We start from the raw sequence: 16,974 nt of genomic DNA on the forward strand, positions 1-16,974 counted from the left end.
TTTCTAGACCCCCTAAATGGTACCCCTCCCCCTTCTAGCCTAGCCCCTTTCCCCACTGGAAAGCCAAACTTCTGCAAATCCTTTCTTCCCACCCGTGAGGCTGAGGGGGAGGGATCCGAGGAGAAGATAAGGTTGGGGAGGGGGGAAGGGATGTGACTTGCCTCAGTTTCTCCTCCCTATGTCCCCGCTCCAGGACAGGGCTTTGCCCAAACTTGTGCTCCAGTCTCTCCTTGTCTCCCACAGCCTTCCCCTCTGCCGAACAGAAGCAAGACTTTGCAAAGAGGTCACCCTGCACAGGCAGACCCAGGGGGACCTCAAGTCTGGGCAGTCAGGCTCAATTCCTTCTAGGGATATCTGGGCGCAGGTCAGGGTCTGGGACTTGTCCTCATGGAGAGTCAAGCCCTGGACCAGGGGTGTGGGGCAGGCCCATAGCCTCTGCCCTCTCCGGAGGCAGTTGTTGCTACCAGCCTGTGGCTTGAATTCCTGGACACACTGCTGGGGTCCAGGTTCCGGGCCAGGCTTGGCCTGCTAGGGCCCTGAAGGATGCCACCCACGTAGGGCGGAGGGCATCTCCAGTCCTGGTGGCCCCTGTGGGGCTGGGGTGAGAAGTCAGACTGGCCCCTGCCAGCCAGCTGGGGTTCCTGCCCTGTCCCTGCCCCCTCCCAAGTTGCCAGGAAACTGAACGCGGAGCCCCTGCCCACAGCAGCGCCCTGGGAAGCCCCAGGAGGAGACAAAAGCGGTTGGCACCTACCTGGGCTGAAAGAAGGGTGTTGGCTGGGGTAGGTGGACGCTGCTCATAGCCCCCTGGGCCACCCTCCTCTCCTCCCGGCTCGCTTCAGTTCAGCCTCAGCTGATCCCTGCTGTCCTGGCGCGGCAGCGGCGGCAGTGGCGGTGGCGGGTGAGGGCGCGCGCGCGCGTGTATGTGTGTGTGTGTGCGCGCGCGCGCGCGCTGGAGCCACTGCAGCATCTCTGCATCAAGATGTGCTCCTCCCTCTCCCAGGCTCCGCTCACTGGCTGGCTCCCGACGCTCGCTCGGGGCCCTGGAGACCGCTTCCTTCTGCCCCCCTCCCACCCCCTTCCCGTCCCCACCCTCCTGGCTTTACCTCATTTGCTGTCATTTAAGGGCTAGGGAGCGAGCCAGGCGCCCGCGTCTTCCATAATGCATGGGCAGCTCAGCTCCTGGCGCTGTCTGGCCTGCCTGCCCCCACCTTCCCTGCCCAGGCCAGAACGGAAGGGCTGGAGAGGGGTGCGGTGAGGAGGCAAAAGAAAGTGGCTCCTATCCTCAAACCCTAGAGACCTATGGAGGCAAACTCCTTGTTTCCTCCAGAAATTCCCTATTAGAGGAAGGGCTGCGAATCAGAAATCCCCAGTTAGTGGCGCAAAGCAAGTGGGGTGGAGGGCTGCCTCCGTTGCCCACCTTACGTGTTTATTTTTATTGTTTCCCTTGCTTATAAAAGTAACACGGGCTCTTGGTCAAAATATCCGAACATTAGAGGAAATTTAAAAATAGATAGTGAAAGTACCTTAACAAATTTAAATCACATGCCTCCAGGTTTACTATTTTCATGTATATAATTTCATGGGTTATAAGTATTATTTTATGCAAATGGATCACACAATACATCATGATTTGCAAAATATTTTAAAATTATATAATAGATCTTGGGCACCTTTTCACATCAGTGCTTATGGATCCAAGCCCATTTTCAATCAGCCAGCTGTGTATTGTCATGAAAAGCTCACTAGATTGGGGGTCTGAATGTCTGAAAGGTAGTCTGGGCTCTGCTAGTCACTGGCTGTGTGTTCTAGGGTAAGTGCTCCGCCCTCTCTGAGCCTCACTGGTAACCCGAAGGGGTTAAAGATGGCCAAGGCCCCTGCCAGCTCTGAGATTCTAGGTGCTCAGCCAGGTGAGTGACACATCTCTCCTGCTCTGCTCCTGTCATGTGGCAGGTGTGCCCAGGAAGGCTGGGGCCTGGAGGAGGAGGGACAAGCCATCTGTGGTGGCAGTGGGCCCCGTCAGGCTGTCACTGTTCTCTCACCCCCGCTGGTCCACCTGCTGTCCAGCTCGCACAGACAAGACTGGTGAGTGGTCCAGATGCTAGAAACAGCTGGCAGGGTCAGGCCAGCATCAGAGTTTTCAATAAGCATACCTGTCAAGCCTGGGACATGGCTCCATGTCTTCCTGAGTGGAGGGGGTCACAGGGGCTTGGGACAGACCTGGAACCACAGAGAAGGGCCTGGAAAGGGAGAAGGAGGTGTGGTGTGGAAGAGGGTCTGCTGCGCAGCCTCCAAGGCCTGAATGCCTGCCCAGGTCCCATATGCTCTCCCCTCCGGTCCTCCTGCCGCCCCGCCATAGAGCTTTCCCAACTCGGGAGATAGTCTTCATTGTTCCTGATGGAGACTGTGTGAGCCACGTCTCTTGGATAACTTGGACTGCTGCTGTGCAAGTTCCTTCCAGGATGTCCTTCCTTTTTCTGCCTCTGCCCACATTGTCCTTGTCTGTCTGTCTGTCTTCCTGGGGCTGGCACGTGGACCCCGAGCTCCTGAGGTGAGCCCTGCCCTCTGACCCCGCCCAGGTCAGCCCAGGCTCTGAGGAGAGGGCTTCAGAGTTCTCTCCAACCAGAGATGGCTGCCAAGAGCGGATGGCTCAGCTGCTGCCCTGGGACTGACGGACCAGCCATTGGCTGGCTCAGGGGCCAAGGGTCTGGAAATGCACACAAGGAGCATTGCTTTAGATTGACACTGCTGTCTTTGTGACTCTGTTTTAGGACAGCTGCTGCCCTTGTGGTGGGAGCTGGGTTCTTGGGGAGGCCACAGTTCCCGTCCCAATGACACAGGTGGCTGGGGTCTTTAAGATGCTCTCAGATCCCTCTGCAACCTGCCTGCCCTGCCCTGCCCAGGTGGGCTCCAGCAGCCACAGTAAGTGAAAACAAGAGTGAAACTAAGTGGAGTACAACTAAGTGAAACTAAGCCTAGGACTGGATTTGGGAAACATTTCCCAAAGTTTCATCTCGGATGGATCTGGGTGGTTTGGGAGGCTCCTCATTGCTGGCCTCTACGGTGCTTCTGTTTCTGACAAGAGAGTGGGCTGAGCATTTGGGGGTCCAGGCTGAGTTTTGCTTGTGGGTCCATTAGTTCGATAATGACAAAAATATTTTATAATGGTATTATTAATTATTGTGTAAATTATTAATAATAACTTGAGTGTCTCCAACGTGCCAGGAACTGTACTAAGTGCTTTACCTGAATTATCCACCCAAGGGGGTATGTGTTGTTATTATTATGCTCACTTTACAGATGAGGCTCAGAGAGATTAAGGAACCTGCTCAAAGTAAACAAGTGGAGAAGCAGAGACTGCTGGTCTGGCTCCAGCCCCGCATCACCTGCACTTCTCAGGTGGGCAAAGCAAGGGACAGGACAGTTCACTCTTTTTTGGTGCCTGTCAGATCCCAGAATCCTCAGCACGGTTGACTGTAAGGGCCCCTCTCCTTTCTGTAGCTAATCAGTGTGTCTCCCTGTTGTCTAGAGCGGGACACCTCATCTCCAAGCTGAGTTTCCACAGATGTCCAGATGGGGCAGAGAAGGGCCACCCGAAGATGATCAGGCAGCTAATCTAATGCGTCACTGATCTGCCTGTAAGCATGTGGTGATCCCAGAGCGGGGGGTCCCAGAAGGCATCCTGAGGGCCACCCAACCCTGCCCAGACCATCTGCTCCTTCCTCCGGAGGCCCTACCAGTGGATCTCCAGTGGTCAAGGAGGGGCCTCGGGCCAGCCCCAGGGGACCAGTGGAGAGGAGCTGAGACCTTGCCAGGCCCCAGGGCCCTGAAGGTGTTGATCTCCTCCCTCCTCAGTGCCAAGCCTCACATAGCCTTTCCTGCCCCCGCCCCTCCGCCCCCGCCAGCCTCTTTACCTCTGGTTTCAGGCTTCAGACCTTTTCTAGAGCTCCCAGGAATGTTTATGTGTTTATGGAGCCGTGTCTTTGCCTAGAACAGTGGGGGATTCAAGAGCCACAGGATGTGGTCTGCCTTCAGTGTTCCTGTAACCTTTCCGGAAGCAGTCTGACGGTGGTAACAGGACGGTCCATCCACAGCTTTGGGGAAGAGTGACAGGCAGGTTGGGCAAAGCTCTCAAACAGGACCAGCTTGACACATAATCCTGCTACTTCTGGGCTGCGTGGCCCTGGGCAAGCCACTTACCTCCTCAGAGCCCCAGGTTCCCCATTTGGAAAATGGGGGTTAAGACACAAACCTCGCTGAGTTGGTGTGAGCTTTGAATTAAGCACATAGTAGGTGTTCAATAAACGTCACTACTTCCCTTTGGACGCTTTTAGGATTCAGCTTCCCCATCTGTAACGAGGGTGGGCACCTACGAGGCTGAGCCCTTCTCCACTTCGAGGGTTGGGTGGCTCTGGATTCACATTCAAGAGAGCTGGACTCTGCTCTGTCACTCCCAGCTGGATGACGATGGCAGGTCACTGAAGGACACTTAATCGCTCTGAGAATCCAGTTCCTCATCAGTGAAATGGGAATAATCCTATTCCTACTTAGAATAGTTGTAAGGACATGTGGATAAAACATGATTTTAAAAGCAGTTTTTGTATGAACAAGTGCCATGCAAAATACTGGTTACAATTCCCTCCACTGCAGTCTCTGAAGGCAGAGCTTATCTCATTGATGTCTCTTCCCCCCGCCCCCGCCCCCCGCCCCCGGCTTAACATAGTGACTGGTGCCTAGTAGAGACTCACATAACTATTCGTTGACTGGTGAATGAATGGTGGAGAATAACCGCTGTGACAGTTCAGGTGGGGGGAGAGAGGGAGCTAGGAGGTGGGTGAAGGTTTCCATCAGTGGGGGTGGGGTGGGGTGCATCTTGAATTGGGCCTGGATGGACAGAGCGGAGGTGGGGAATGCATTCCTGGCATGAGGGTGTTGGGGGCTGGAAAGAGCATGATTTGCGCAGGTCCAGGAGGAGCCAAGTTGAACTGAGCCCCCTGGGGGCTGGAAATCTCACTACTCCATCCACATTTGCCTTCCTAATTTTGCTCGAGGGCCTGAAGGGGTCTGCGGCCCGGAGGGGCCTAATTATTCTCTTAGCCGTTTCAACCCAGGGCTTCTCGGAGCTTCTTTTCAGGCTTATAATAGACAGTGCTAATGTCATTATTAATATTTAATAGTAATAGTGCTAATAATGCCCTGCATTTATGTGGTCTCTGCGAAGAGCTCAGAGAAGCTGAGATCTTTTTTTATGAACAATTTGGCCAGTGTGGGAGGTGGGAGGGTGGGAGGGCAGGGGCAGCAGAGGAAGGATTGAGTCATAGGGAAACTGAAGCCCAGAAAGGTTGGGCCCAGGTCACAGAGTGGTGGAGGTGCAGCTGGGACTAGGATTGGCTGCTTGGGTTCCCTGCCTCTCCAGGACGTCTGGGTCTGAGGAGGACATGCTTGGTGGGGGAATCTTCTGGCAAAGCCAAATTGTGACCCTGGATGTGGCGGGGCTGCCGAGCAGGGGCCTCTGAGTGTTCTTGTCATAAGCCTGCCCTGGGTGGCTAACGTGCAGCCTGGGAACACGGGAGCCGGAAGGGACAGGTGAGGACACTAGGAGTCCTTGGCCAGATTCTGCAGGCCTCCCTGAGCCTCAGGCCAGGCCCCTGTTTTCTAGCATCCCCAGCCCACGTCAGAGCACAGACCCTCTCTCTACTCAGTCTTCTTCTTTTTTTTTTTTTTTAATTTATTTATTTTTATTTATTTATTTTTGGCTGCGTTGGGTCTTCGTTGCTGTGTGCGGGCTTCTCAACGTCGTGGCTTCTCTTGTTGCAGAGCACAGGCTCTTGGCGCGTGGACTTCAGTAGTTGTGGCACACGGGCTTAGCTGCTCCGCGGCATGTGAGATCTTCCCAGACCAGGGCTCAAACCCGTGTCCCCTGCAGATGAGATGATTCTTAACCACTGCGCCACCAGGGAAGTCCTACTCAGCCTTCTTGCGCTGACGTTGTCAGGGCCAAAAACATACCCCACAAAAAAGCTAGCACATTGGAATTTCAGGGCTGCTGTGTAGCACTGTCCAGGGAACTGCATTTATATAAGAACGGTGCGTGGTGCTCCTTGAAGGAGACAGTGCAGAGCGGAGTGGACGGCAATGGGCTTTGGCATCTGACAGCTATTGATTCCAACCCCATCCACTCTGTTGATTGGCTGGCGACCTTAGGCTTCTCTAAGTCTCAGTTTCCTCGTCTGTAAAATGGAGGTGAGATTACCTGCCTTAAAGGGCTGTGTGGATCACACGAGGTGAGGTACACATGTTGGACAGCAGTGGAGGGAGCAGTGGGAATCTCAAGCTTCCGGCACCCTTGGAGGGAGTGTCCAGTGTGGGCGATGCCAGCGGTGGCATCCTGATCAGGCTGTTTCTGAGATGTGACCTGCATGTGTCTCTGCGGGCTAGCCTCCCTCAGTTTCTGCCCGTTTCTGCGTTGGCTTCTGTAGCCTCCTCTGATTCTGTGATCCATCTGATAACCTTCTGGTGAATTTCCTTTTTGCTTATGACGGCCAAAGTCCGATTCTGCTTCCTGCAACCAAGAACCTGGACTGATTCTGGACTTAAAGTTCCTAGCACAGTGCCTGGAACAAGAGAAGTGCCCAGTCAGTGATAGCCAGAAGTTGTTAGAAAACTGTTGTATCCACGCACCCAGCCACATCCGTCCTTTCATCCATCCATCCGTTTAACAAGCAAATATCGAGTACCTCTTGTACCAAGCACCGTACTGAGTGCTGGGGACACTGAGGAGAATAAGACATAGTATGAACCCTTGAGCTCACAGTGTAATGGTGAGATGACAGGAAAAATAATCAAAATACATTCCGGTGAGTGCTGTAATCCAGGCTTGCACAAGCCTCACCTGCCTTGGCCTAGTGAGGCTAGGAATAGAGAAAACATTTTAACTGAGTCCCGAAGGAAGGCTCTGAGCTCACCAGATAGGTCAGCTGTATGAGGCATGCGCTGGGAGGGGCAAGGAGGGCGTGGTTCCCGGCGGTAGCACCGCAGAGCAGTGAGTGAGTTTGGGGCGGGAGTTGGTCAGCATGTCTGGAGTTAAAGGAACAAGGAACAAGTGAGGCCGGAGGAGTAGCTGCGGTCAGTCCTCGAAGAGCCTTATGAGCCCTGTAGGGGCTTTATCTGAGAACAGTGGGGGCGGTCAGAGGGGTCTGAGCCGGCAAGAGACAGGCTGAGACGTATGCTTTGGGAAGTTCACTTTGGGGTGGCAGGGAGGGTGGAAGGCCTAGAGCAGACACAGACCTGGAGGTGGGGATCCGGGCTAGTCAGGCACTGTCAGAGGAGAAGTGACAGGGACCTGGAAGGATCCTTGGGCTCAGACCTGCATCGGCCAGCCAGAAGTCTTCACTTGGGTGCCCATGGGCCTCTCACATCTCTAGATGGGATGAACCCCCTGTCCCCACCCCCGTGATGTTCAGTTTTGTGTGTCAACTTGGCTAGGCTACAGTACCCAGTTATCTAATCAAACACTGATCTAGGTGTTGCTGAGAAGGTATTTTGTAGATGTGGTTAACATCCACCATCAGTTGACTTTAAGTAAAGAGGTTACCCTCCATAATGTGCGAGGGCTTCATCCAGTCAGTTGAAGGGCCTGAAAAGCACAACTGAGGTTTTCCTGAGGAAGAAGAGATTCTGCCCTCAAACTGCAGCATCAGCTCTTACCAGAGTTTCCAGCCTGCCAGCTTGCCTACAGAAAACAGACTTGCCAGCCCCCGCAATTATGTAAGTCAGTCCCTTGAAATAAATCATATGTGTGTGTGTGTGCGTGTATGTGTGTATATATGTACATACACATGCACCTGTGCACACACATCTTACTTGTTTTGTTTCTTGGGAGAACCCTGGTTGATACATCCCTCTTTGCCCTGTCCACCTGCTTCTCCTCCTGGGTTCCCTGTCCCATGAATGACACCCCCCAGACCTTCACATCCTCTGTGACTTCTCCCTCCCTCACCCTCACTCCTGTGTCTTGCCAACCACTCAGTCCTCCCACTTTGCCTCCCAAGGGCCGCTCCTATACATGTCCCGCCACCCGCCCCAGCCTCCCTCCCACAGTCTTAGCTCTGACCCTCACCCGTTTTCACCTGAATTCTTACCATCTGTCCTCCCAGGGTTTCTGTTTCCAGTCTTGCCCCCTCCCATTCACCCTCCAGACTGCAGTCAGAGAGAGCTTCCTAAAATGCAAATCAGATCATGCCACTTTCCTACTAAAAATTCTTCAGCTTCTCTTGTCTCCAGGTTGATGGCAGGCTCCTTCCTGTGACACACGGGCTATTGTCATCTGGCCCCTCTTTAGCTCAGCCCTTGTCTTGCATATCCCCAGCTCACTCAAGGCATATTGACCTGCCTGCCCTTTTTGGAAGTGGCTGGACTCTCTCATTTCACTCTTTTAGTGTTGTTCCTTGTTTGAAATGGTTATCTTTCTCCCTTCGGTATACCTGTCTAAGTCCTCCTTGCTCTCAAGGATTGGCCCTGAGGTCCCACCTCCAGGAAGCCTAATCTGCCCCCACTCTCTCGGGCACTAGGTGGCCCTCTTCAGTGCCCTTGTCATCTCATAGGCAACCCTCTCACTAATCTGTATGGGGATGGGGTGTCTCACCCTGTGTCTTATACCTTTGCATCCTCATCATAGTATCTGGTGCTCAATATATATTTGTTAAATGGCTTGATTAGTGGGTCATCCATTCTACTCTGGGGTTCAGGATGGGGCAGAGGAGACCATGCTGGGCCACATTTGGCTACCTCCCTCTCCAACCTGGATGTCCTGGTGTTGTGATCCCTCTGAGATGCTTGGGTCCAAGTGCTAAGTGTGTGTTTCAAAGTTTCAAATAGTTGGAAAAAAAAAGAAAAAAGTTTTGTGACATTTGACAAAAGGATATGAAATTCAAATTTCAACGTTCATAAATAAAGATTTATTGGAACACAGTCACACTTGTTCATCTGTGTATTTCTGGCCACTTTCATGCTGCACTGGCAGTGGAATAGTTGCCACAGAGGCTATATGGTCTGCAAAGCTGAAATTATTTACTATCTGGCCCTTCACAGAAAATGTTTGCCAGTGCCTAGTTTGAGCCATCCCTTTGTCAGCTGGAGCCTGGGAATCAGAAACGTGGGGGGGTGTCAGTCACTGATGTTCAGGTGTCAGTTTTCTTTCTTGCCTTAGCTCAGTGGTTCTCAACCAGGGGACATTTGGCGATGTCTGGAGATAGTTTTCATGATCACGACGGGTGTGTGTGTGTGCGGGGTGTGTGTTTTAGGCATCTAGGGGGTAGAGGTCAGGGATGCTGCTCAGTGGCCTATTAAGCACTGGGCAGCCACACAACTAAGAACTACTTAGCCCCAAACGTCAGCAGTGCCGGGGTTGGGAACCCTGTGCAGAAGCTCAGGACAGGGCAGGCCAGAGTCCTGGTAGGTCTTCTGGATTGAGGGCCCAGCCAGAACTTCCACTGCCCTGGAACTGAGCAGTCCAAGGACTGTGTGTATAGGGAAGGGGGCAGTGGGCAGGCCAGCTTTCTTCTTGGCCCCCTGAGTCTCCTGTACCTGTTAGGGGCCTGGGTGGGCCTCCAATGAAAGAATCGCCTCTTCCCCTATAGGCCCCTAAGGAACAGGACAGGTGCCTACCTGCTTGGGCAAGTGAACTTGGTTTCAGAAGGGGAGATGGTTATCGAGGCTGCCAGCTGAGGTCATAGGGAGGGGTGCCAGGGCCAGGGATGTAGAGGAACTGGAGGTGCTCCCAGGGGACCAGGTGATCAGGGTGTCCAAACTGGCAGAAGGAACGTGAGGCAGGGGGAGCCCCAGGGAAGGGGCTGGCACTGCTCCCACCCAACCTTCTGGAGAGTGAGAAGAACAGATGCTGTGACTGTCAGATGAGATGCTCCTGGCACTTTGGGAAATTGCAAAATTAACAAAAGGACAGTTGCTTTCAGGGAACACAAGCAGCAGCGCAGTGTGTACAGCTGGGCTGGCCTCTGGGGACTCCCTTTCCTTGGAAGGGCACAGAGCAGGGGTCCTCCTGCCTGGCTTCTGGGCTGCTTGTGGATTGGGATTAGGGAGAGGGAGGGCTGAGCCCGAGCGTCGGGCCTGGGGGCAGAACAGGGTCAGGTCAGATTCAGGGCCAGGGTACATGGAGCTTGGAGTCTGGTAAGTGGCAGGGCTGTTTGGAGGTCATCCCATCTATCCTCCTGTCTCTGGGTCCAGCCTCAGCAGACGGTGTCTTGCCGGCTGAGGATCCAAACAGAGGGGCCCTCAGCAGGAATGAGAATTCACCAGCTGTTACTTGCAAAGCCCCCAGAAGCAGCAGTCAGCGCTCTCTGGAAGCTTCACGGACAAAGAGGCATGTGCCTGAGGGTCTGCAGGGAGCCTGCACTTTCTCCTGGTAGAGAGTGGGGGCAGCAGGAGTGGCCGGAGCTGGTGTGGCCTCATCCTGGATGCTTACCTGGGACAGGGAGGGGACTGTGACTAAAACCATGTGGCTGGGAGTAACTGAGGAAGGGTCAGACTAGAGCAGGTTCACTGGGTCCAGCTTAGAGGCAGGAGGATTAGACTCTATGCTTCTAAACCTATTAAAAGAACAGGAAAAGAGAAGGACGATAAGCAATTTCCTAAGTGGGGATGGTTTGAATTGCAATGTGGAGCTAATTTAGACCCAGAGAAAACTCCTTTTTTTTTTTTGTTCTTTTTTAAAACATTGAAGTATAGCTGATTTACAATATTGTGTCAGTTTCAGGTGTACAATATTGTGTTAGTTTCAGGTATATATATATATATATATATATTTCAGAGTATTTTCCATTATAGGTTATTATAAGATATTGAATATAGTTCCCTGTGCTATACAGTAAATCCTTGTTTTTATCTATTTTATATATAGCAGGGTGTATCTGTTAATCCCATACTCCTGATTTTATCCCTCCCCACCCTTCCCCTTTGGTAACCGTAAGTTTGTTTTCTATGTCTATGAGTCTGTTTCTGTTTTGTAAATAGCTTCATTTGTATTATTTTTTAGCTTCCACATATAAGTGATATCACGTCATATTTGTCTTTCTCTGACTTTGTGACTTCACTTAGTATGATATTCTCTAGGTCCATCCATCCCCAAAAAACTTTCTAACACTGTGATGTCAGACAAGTGACAGGGGAGCGGTGGAATCCATCTCAGGTGTCAGGGACCTGCCTGCCTGCTCTGGTGGCCAGACCTGGATAAAGGTCCCCGGACAGATGGTCCTGGGGCACAGCTTTGTCCTTGCCTGGGAGACCCTCTGCTTCCTTGTTCCTGGAGCTGCAGCAGCTGAAGTATAGACGGGAGACTGGGAGTGGGGGGTCTGGGGACTCCGAGTCTCTGGAGGCCCTGGGCATCGGCCAGGGAGCCCCCGAGAGGAGGCAGTTGCCCGTCTGTCCATCGGAGAAGTGAACTGGCCATCAACCGATGGCCAGTCATGACTGGGAGGAGAGCAGGGCCAGAGGGCAAGGGGCAGCAGACAGATGCAAGGGGTCATGCTCCTCATTTGCTGGAGTGCCATCCCTTTCCTTGTCAAAAATCTCTCCGGGGGACCAGCCAGCTGACAGATGCGCCCCGGAAGAGGGGGGGCTGCCGGCCTCCTCCCCGTTGGCCAGCCGTCCCTGGCTTCTTCCCTCTTCCCTGTTTCCCTGGAGCCTGCTACATTGTTAGCTGGCACCCCAGGGGACGGACTTCAGATGCAGGGAAGCGGGTGTGTATTTTGTTCTGTGGTGGTGGGGTCTCTGAACCAAGAACCTATTTGGCTAATGAAGTCGTAATTACTCCCGGCCTCACTAATAGGATGAAAGCCAGAGGCTCCCTTAAAAGCCACTGATGGACCCGCGAGAGTGTGCCTGACAGCTCTGAAGAGGGGCTGGACAATCAGAAATGGAAAGGGGTGGATGTTGTGGGGGGACTGGGGGTGGGAGGAAAGGGCTGAAGAGGCTCTGCCCTGGTCTGGGGCCTACCTGCTCCTGGGAATGAAAGTTATACCTACATATTCCTCAGTTTAGGATAAGACGAGTTTCCTGAGAATTATCATATTGTCTCTTCTGCCCCCAACTTTCCCAAACTCAAAACAGCTTCCAGCTGTCTGCTTTGGTGGGAGATAGAGGGCCAGGGGAAGTCTAGGGCAGCTAAAAATCCCAAACTATTTCTACCTGTCTTTAGAATGAGTCTATGTTTGTGTGTGTATATATATGTATATGTATATGTATATATATATTTTTTCTTTTTTTCCCCTCGAAAAACCTTCAGCCTTTTCAAATGCAGTCTGGTTGGCCATAATTTGAAATGTGAGCCTGCTTTCCCCAAGGAGGCCTCAGCTAACGTGGAAGGCAAGGGCGGGGCATTCACGGGGGGTGTGGCAAGGGCGGGGCATTCACGGGGGGTGTGGCAAGGGCGGGGCATTCACGGGGGGTGTGGCAGAGCCAGTTTGCATTTAGCGTTTGATGTGGGGAATCCGTGGGATGAGGGGATGGACCAGGACTCACACCAGCCCTCACATCCTGTGGGTCCAAGCCGCATGCACATAACTGAGGGGGGCTGGGGTGACTCCAAGGACCCTGCCAACTAAAGACTGCCCCAATGGCCCCTGTGCACACCCAGTCCAGCCCATATTCTCTCCCCAGCAGTTAGCCCGTGGCCTTGACTACCTCAGCCACACCAGGGCACAGCCCTGAGGAAAACTTGGGAAGGACGCCCATGTGGTTCAGGAAGAAGGACCTTTTGTTTTTTGTTTCCCATGGAGGTTGTTGCTGGACCTTGGGAGGGAGAAGGATGGCAGATTTTAGCTCCTCTGGACCTAAGAGCTGATTGCATCAATGATGGTCTTTGCCAAACTCCCCTTCCTTGGGGAGAGGTGTGTCAGTGTTGAGCAGGAAGGAACCCTGAGTCTTATACCTGTGGCCTAGAAGAGGTGGTTTCTCCTGTGCTGAGCTTGGGCATTGGGCTCCTAAATCTCAGGGGAAATGACCCCAGGGAGGTAACTATATCCAACTGCATCTGGACCAGGGCTGTGAGAGCTCATGGAGGGGACATTGGCTGAGTTCTGTCCTGTGGTCATTCTCCCTTGGGACAAACCCAGGCCTTCCAGACATCTAGCCTCATCCTCTTCTGCCACGTGGGTTATCTGGTGGGTAGAGGGTTGTGCTGTGTCCTAACATCCAGGCTGGAGCTAGAAGGGGCAGGAGGGAGGGAGGTGAAAGATGGACAGTCCTTTCCAATAAATGAGAGTGGGTTCCTAGGCATTCAAGGGAGACAAGAGCACTTAGGGGACTCTGGGAAAATTAATTAATGGGGCTGTAGAATGAACCTCTAGCTCTCAATACTCATCACTGGCCCTTACATGCAACCACTTGGAACGTGGTGAACTTGCTTTTAGGAAGACAAAAACTGCCTGCTCCCATCCCCTTTCACCCCACCCTCCCCACCCCCTCACCCCCAGCCCAGTTGATGCCCCACAATCTAAACCACTAGCTGGGCAGTGAATACAGTAATGCAGACAGCTTGAATACAAGGAGGGCCTGCTTACCCTGCGGGGACCATTAGGTCCTAAAGATCAGTGGATCACCCACTGTGCATGAGGTACCACAAAGGTCATGAGTTGCTGTCGTGCCCTCCAGAGGCCTGTAGACTGGCCAGGCATAGGGGGGACAAGTTGGGCACTTACGCTGAAGGCCAAGGGGAAGGGGAGGCAGGAAGTTCAAGAGAAGCTCCTTGGAGAGAGACAGATCTGTGGGCCAAGGTACTTATGAAAGGAGGGGTTTGAGCCTGGCTGGAAGGATGGGAAGGACTTTTGAAGGAAGGAGTCAAGGTCAGGGTGAACATTCTAGAAGGCAGAAGAAGGAGATTCATTCATTTATCTAAATTTAACAAATTATTATATAGTGCTTACTATGCTTCAGGCATTTTTCATATTTTAACTAATTTGACCCTTACAACAACCTAAAAGGTAGCTACAATTATAACCCCTGTTTTATAGATGAAGAAACTGAGGAAAGCAAGGTTAGGTGACTTGCCCAAGGTCACACAACTAGGACCTTACTGCCCTGTCTGCCGAGCCCTGGCTCCTTCTCGGTACTCAAGGCCGACTTGCAGAAGGATGAGCGCCTATGGCTTCCCTGCCCCTCATCACATGACCAGCGGCTGCATGGCACCCCAACCCTCTCCTGAGCTCTCCTGGGTTCTCTTGGGGTGGAGTCAGGAGCCCACATGTCCTGCTACAGCAGCGCAGAGCAGGAAGGGATAAACTGTTGCCGGGTCCTGTGAAGAGCTGGCAGGGGCTGCTCTGGCATGAAACCTTTGAAGCACGTCGCCAGGGCTAATTCTCCACAATGATGCCTGTTCATGCCCAAGTGTGGCAGTGAAAGCTGAGGTTTCAGAGTCAGACGGACCTGACAGCTGGTTCTGGCTTTGTCACCTACCTGGGGCAAGTTATTCAGCCCTGTGGAGCCACAGTTTCCTCATGAGTGACAGGATAGAAAGCTACCTGCCTCAGACGGCTGGTGTGAGGTTAAGAGAACATTTGCATAAAGTGCGCAGCCCTCTGCTTTGCACAGCTGGCCGGCGTCAACATTATTAGTTACTCTTCTCCTAAGTCACTTAATGTAAATGCACGGTGACCCAAATACCAGCTGCTGCCCTCTTGCCTCTTTGACATCTACATATAAATGGCTTAGTTGCCTGCCAATTCCATGGTCTGTGGAAGTCAAAGCCTCTCCCGTAATTTTTGCTAATTCCTGAGGTCTTGTGCTCTGACCTCTACATTCTCCTGTGGTCTCTGCTTCATCCTGCGTCAATTTGGATGTAGAATTCGCCAACTTTGCTAGTTTTTATAAAACGTCTACTCACACGAAGCTAATTCATCAACTGGGTAGATTTGACTGACAATGTGGGGGCGCCAGGTAGGGCCACATCCCAGAGTGCCCCGCCTTCTCCTTGTGGCCCTCTAGTCTAGGGGTCCTCAAACTTCAGTCTGCCTCAGCATCACCTAGAGGGTTTGTCAAAACACAGATTTCAGAGTTTCTGAGACGGTAGATCAGGGCGGGGCCCGAGAATCTGCAGTTTAATAAATTCTCTGGTGATTCTGATGCTGCTGGTCTAGGGACCATACTTGGAAACCACCACTCTAACCTTCCTTCTGCCTGTCTCTGCGCCTCCGCTGCCTTTTGCCCTGGATTGCTGCAGAGTTCTCAAATCTCTCCCCTCTGTCATGCAGGATTCTCTTGCTGCTATCTGCAAACTCCCTACCCAGACTCATCATGGACCCTCCATTTAATAGGATTCAGCCCTGTTAGAGGGCAACTGTGATTTTAAATATATACTAAGTAATTTTGTTTGTCTGTTTCAGAGTGAACTACTCCCCTGCCCTCCAGACACAGCTCGCCCTCTGCTGTGGTCTCTTACTTGAGCCTGAGGGGTCAGAGTTCCTGTTTGGGGTAGGTAAAATGAGTTCCTGCGGAGCCTGAGCCAGGACTGAGAGTGTGTTTCTGGACCCTGCCAGACTGTTCCCTGTCTACACAAAGCTGTGCTTCTCTATCGTGGGGTCTGGGGCTAATCAGCAGCAAGTTCTGGGAAGGGGGGTGGGAGTGGGGGTGGGGAGCTGGGCCGCTGAGCCGCAGCTGTGGCTCCAAATTGCTCTGAGGCCCACGGCCTGGTCCGTGCTCCAGCAGGAACCAGCATCAAACAAATGGGCTCTGATGCATTAAGTGGGGAGAGGGTGGCTGAAATGGGCCCTTCCCCACCCGCATCCAGCTAATACGGTGTTGAGCGGTAGAGGCTGACTTGATGAGAGGAGCCATGACGAATCCTCAGCTTCCATCCCTTTGGGGGCAGCTGGGCAAGAGCGGGTATAGCCTTCACTCTTAATAAAGACTGGAAGATGACTTGTCCCCTCCCACTGGGTCAGTTAATCCAACTGCACGCTGGAGATTAGCATTTCTAATGGGCTGGGAGGCGCAGCCTTCAGAAGACAGGGATGAGGGATGACAGATATTCTGGGGTTTCCCGGGGCTCTGAAGGGAGGCGGGCCTCTCTTTGTTTGGCCTCAGTTAAATTGAGGTCGATGTTCTTCGAATAAGGTGGTCGCTTCATCTCTCCACTTCTGTCCCCTTGAGAGGGGGCTCCTGCTCTAAAAATGGGCCAGTGGACCCCCCAAATGTCATATCCAAGTCCAAAATCCAAATATCCAAAGAGGCTGACACAAAAGTCTCGGATTCACCTGGCCACTTCTTTCCTTCAAAGCCACAAGCTGTCTCTGTCATTCATTCATCCACTTATTCACTCATATTCTTTCATTTTGTCCTTGCTCTGTACCAGACTGGCCTGTGGATACAGAGGTGAAAAAATGGTCTCTTACACTTAGGATGGTCACAATTTAGTGAAAGAAACAGACAATAAATGTCATATGACAAGCCCCAGTGAGAGATATAAAATAGGTGTTCTGGGGGCATAGCGAGGGGATCTCAACCAGACCGTGCTGATGTGTGTGTGTGTGTGTGTGTGTGTGTGTGTGTGTGTGTGTGTGTACTTGTGAGGTCATATCAGGATCAGGGAGGACTTCCTGAGACAGTGTCACCTGCACTTCCTGTTAAAGATGTGTGACCCAGCACGGAGGCCACACCCTGCCTTCCAGGAGCCCAGAGAGATGATCTGTAAGGAGAAAGGTGATTCGAGAGGTATGAGAGCCTGGAATCAGGACTTACAAGGCTTGGTTGTGAGCATCAACTCCAGGGATTATGAATTATCCAGAGGGAGGGGGGGTCTGGAAGGTTGAGAGGAGAATATTCCAAGCGGACTCACCTTTGGGCCATAATTCGTTGAACCCACAGTGTTGAGCCCGCTGTCCTGGACACTATCACATTGCTTTTGTTACCTGACTGTCGCCCATGACAGTCTGAATTTCCTGAGGACTGGAACTCTATCCTACTTACTTT

At 52.5% G+C, this 16,974-nt stretch overlaps 1 protein-coding gene across 4 annotated transcripts in view; it reads right to left on the reverse strand.

Moving 5' to 3' along the window:
• Nucleotides 1-983, reverse strand: part of CNTN2 (contactin 2) — a 31,540-nt gene extending 30,557 nt beyond the window's left edge. For 2 of the 4 annotated variants that reach the window (XM_067729263.1, XM_067729265.1), the window contains exons 1-2: nucleotides 752-983; nucleotides 162-252 (exon numbers count right to left, since the gene is read on the reverse strand). The gene's annotated coding sequence lies outside the window, so the exon portion shown is untranslated. The remainder of the gene's footprint in view (nucleotides 1-161; nucleotides 253-751) is intronic. The other 2 variants (XM_067729266.1, XM_067729262.1) reach the window with 1 other exon arrangement.
• Between the last annotated feature and the right edge of the window lie 15,991 nt (nucleotides 984-16,974).

This window comes from Pseudorca crassidens, chromosome 2 (genome assembly GCF_039906515.1).
Source record: "Pseudorca crassidens isolate mPseCra1 chromosome 2, mPseCra1.hap1, whole genome shotgun sequence".
Taxonomy (NCBI): domain Eukaryota; kingdom Metazoa; phylum Chordata; class Mammalia; order Artiodactyla; family Delphinidae; genus Pseudorca; species Pseudorca crassidens.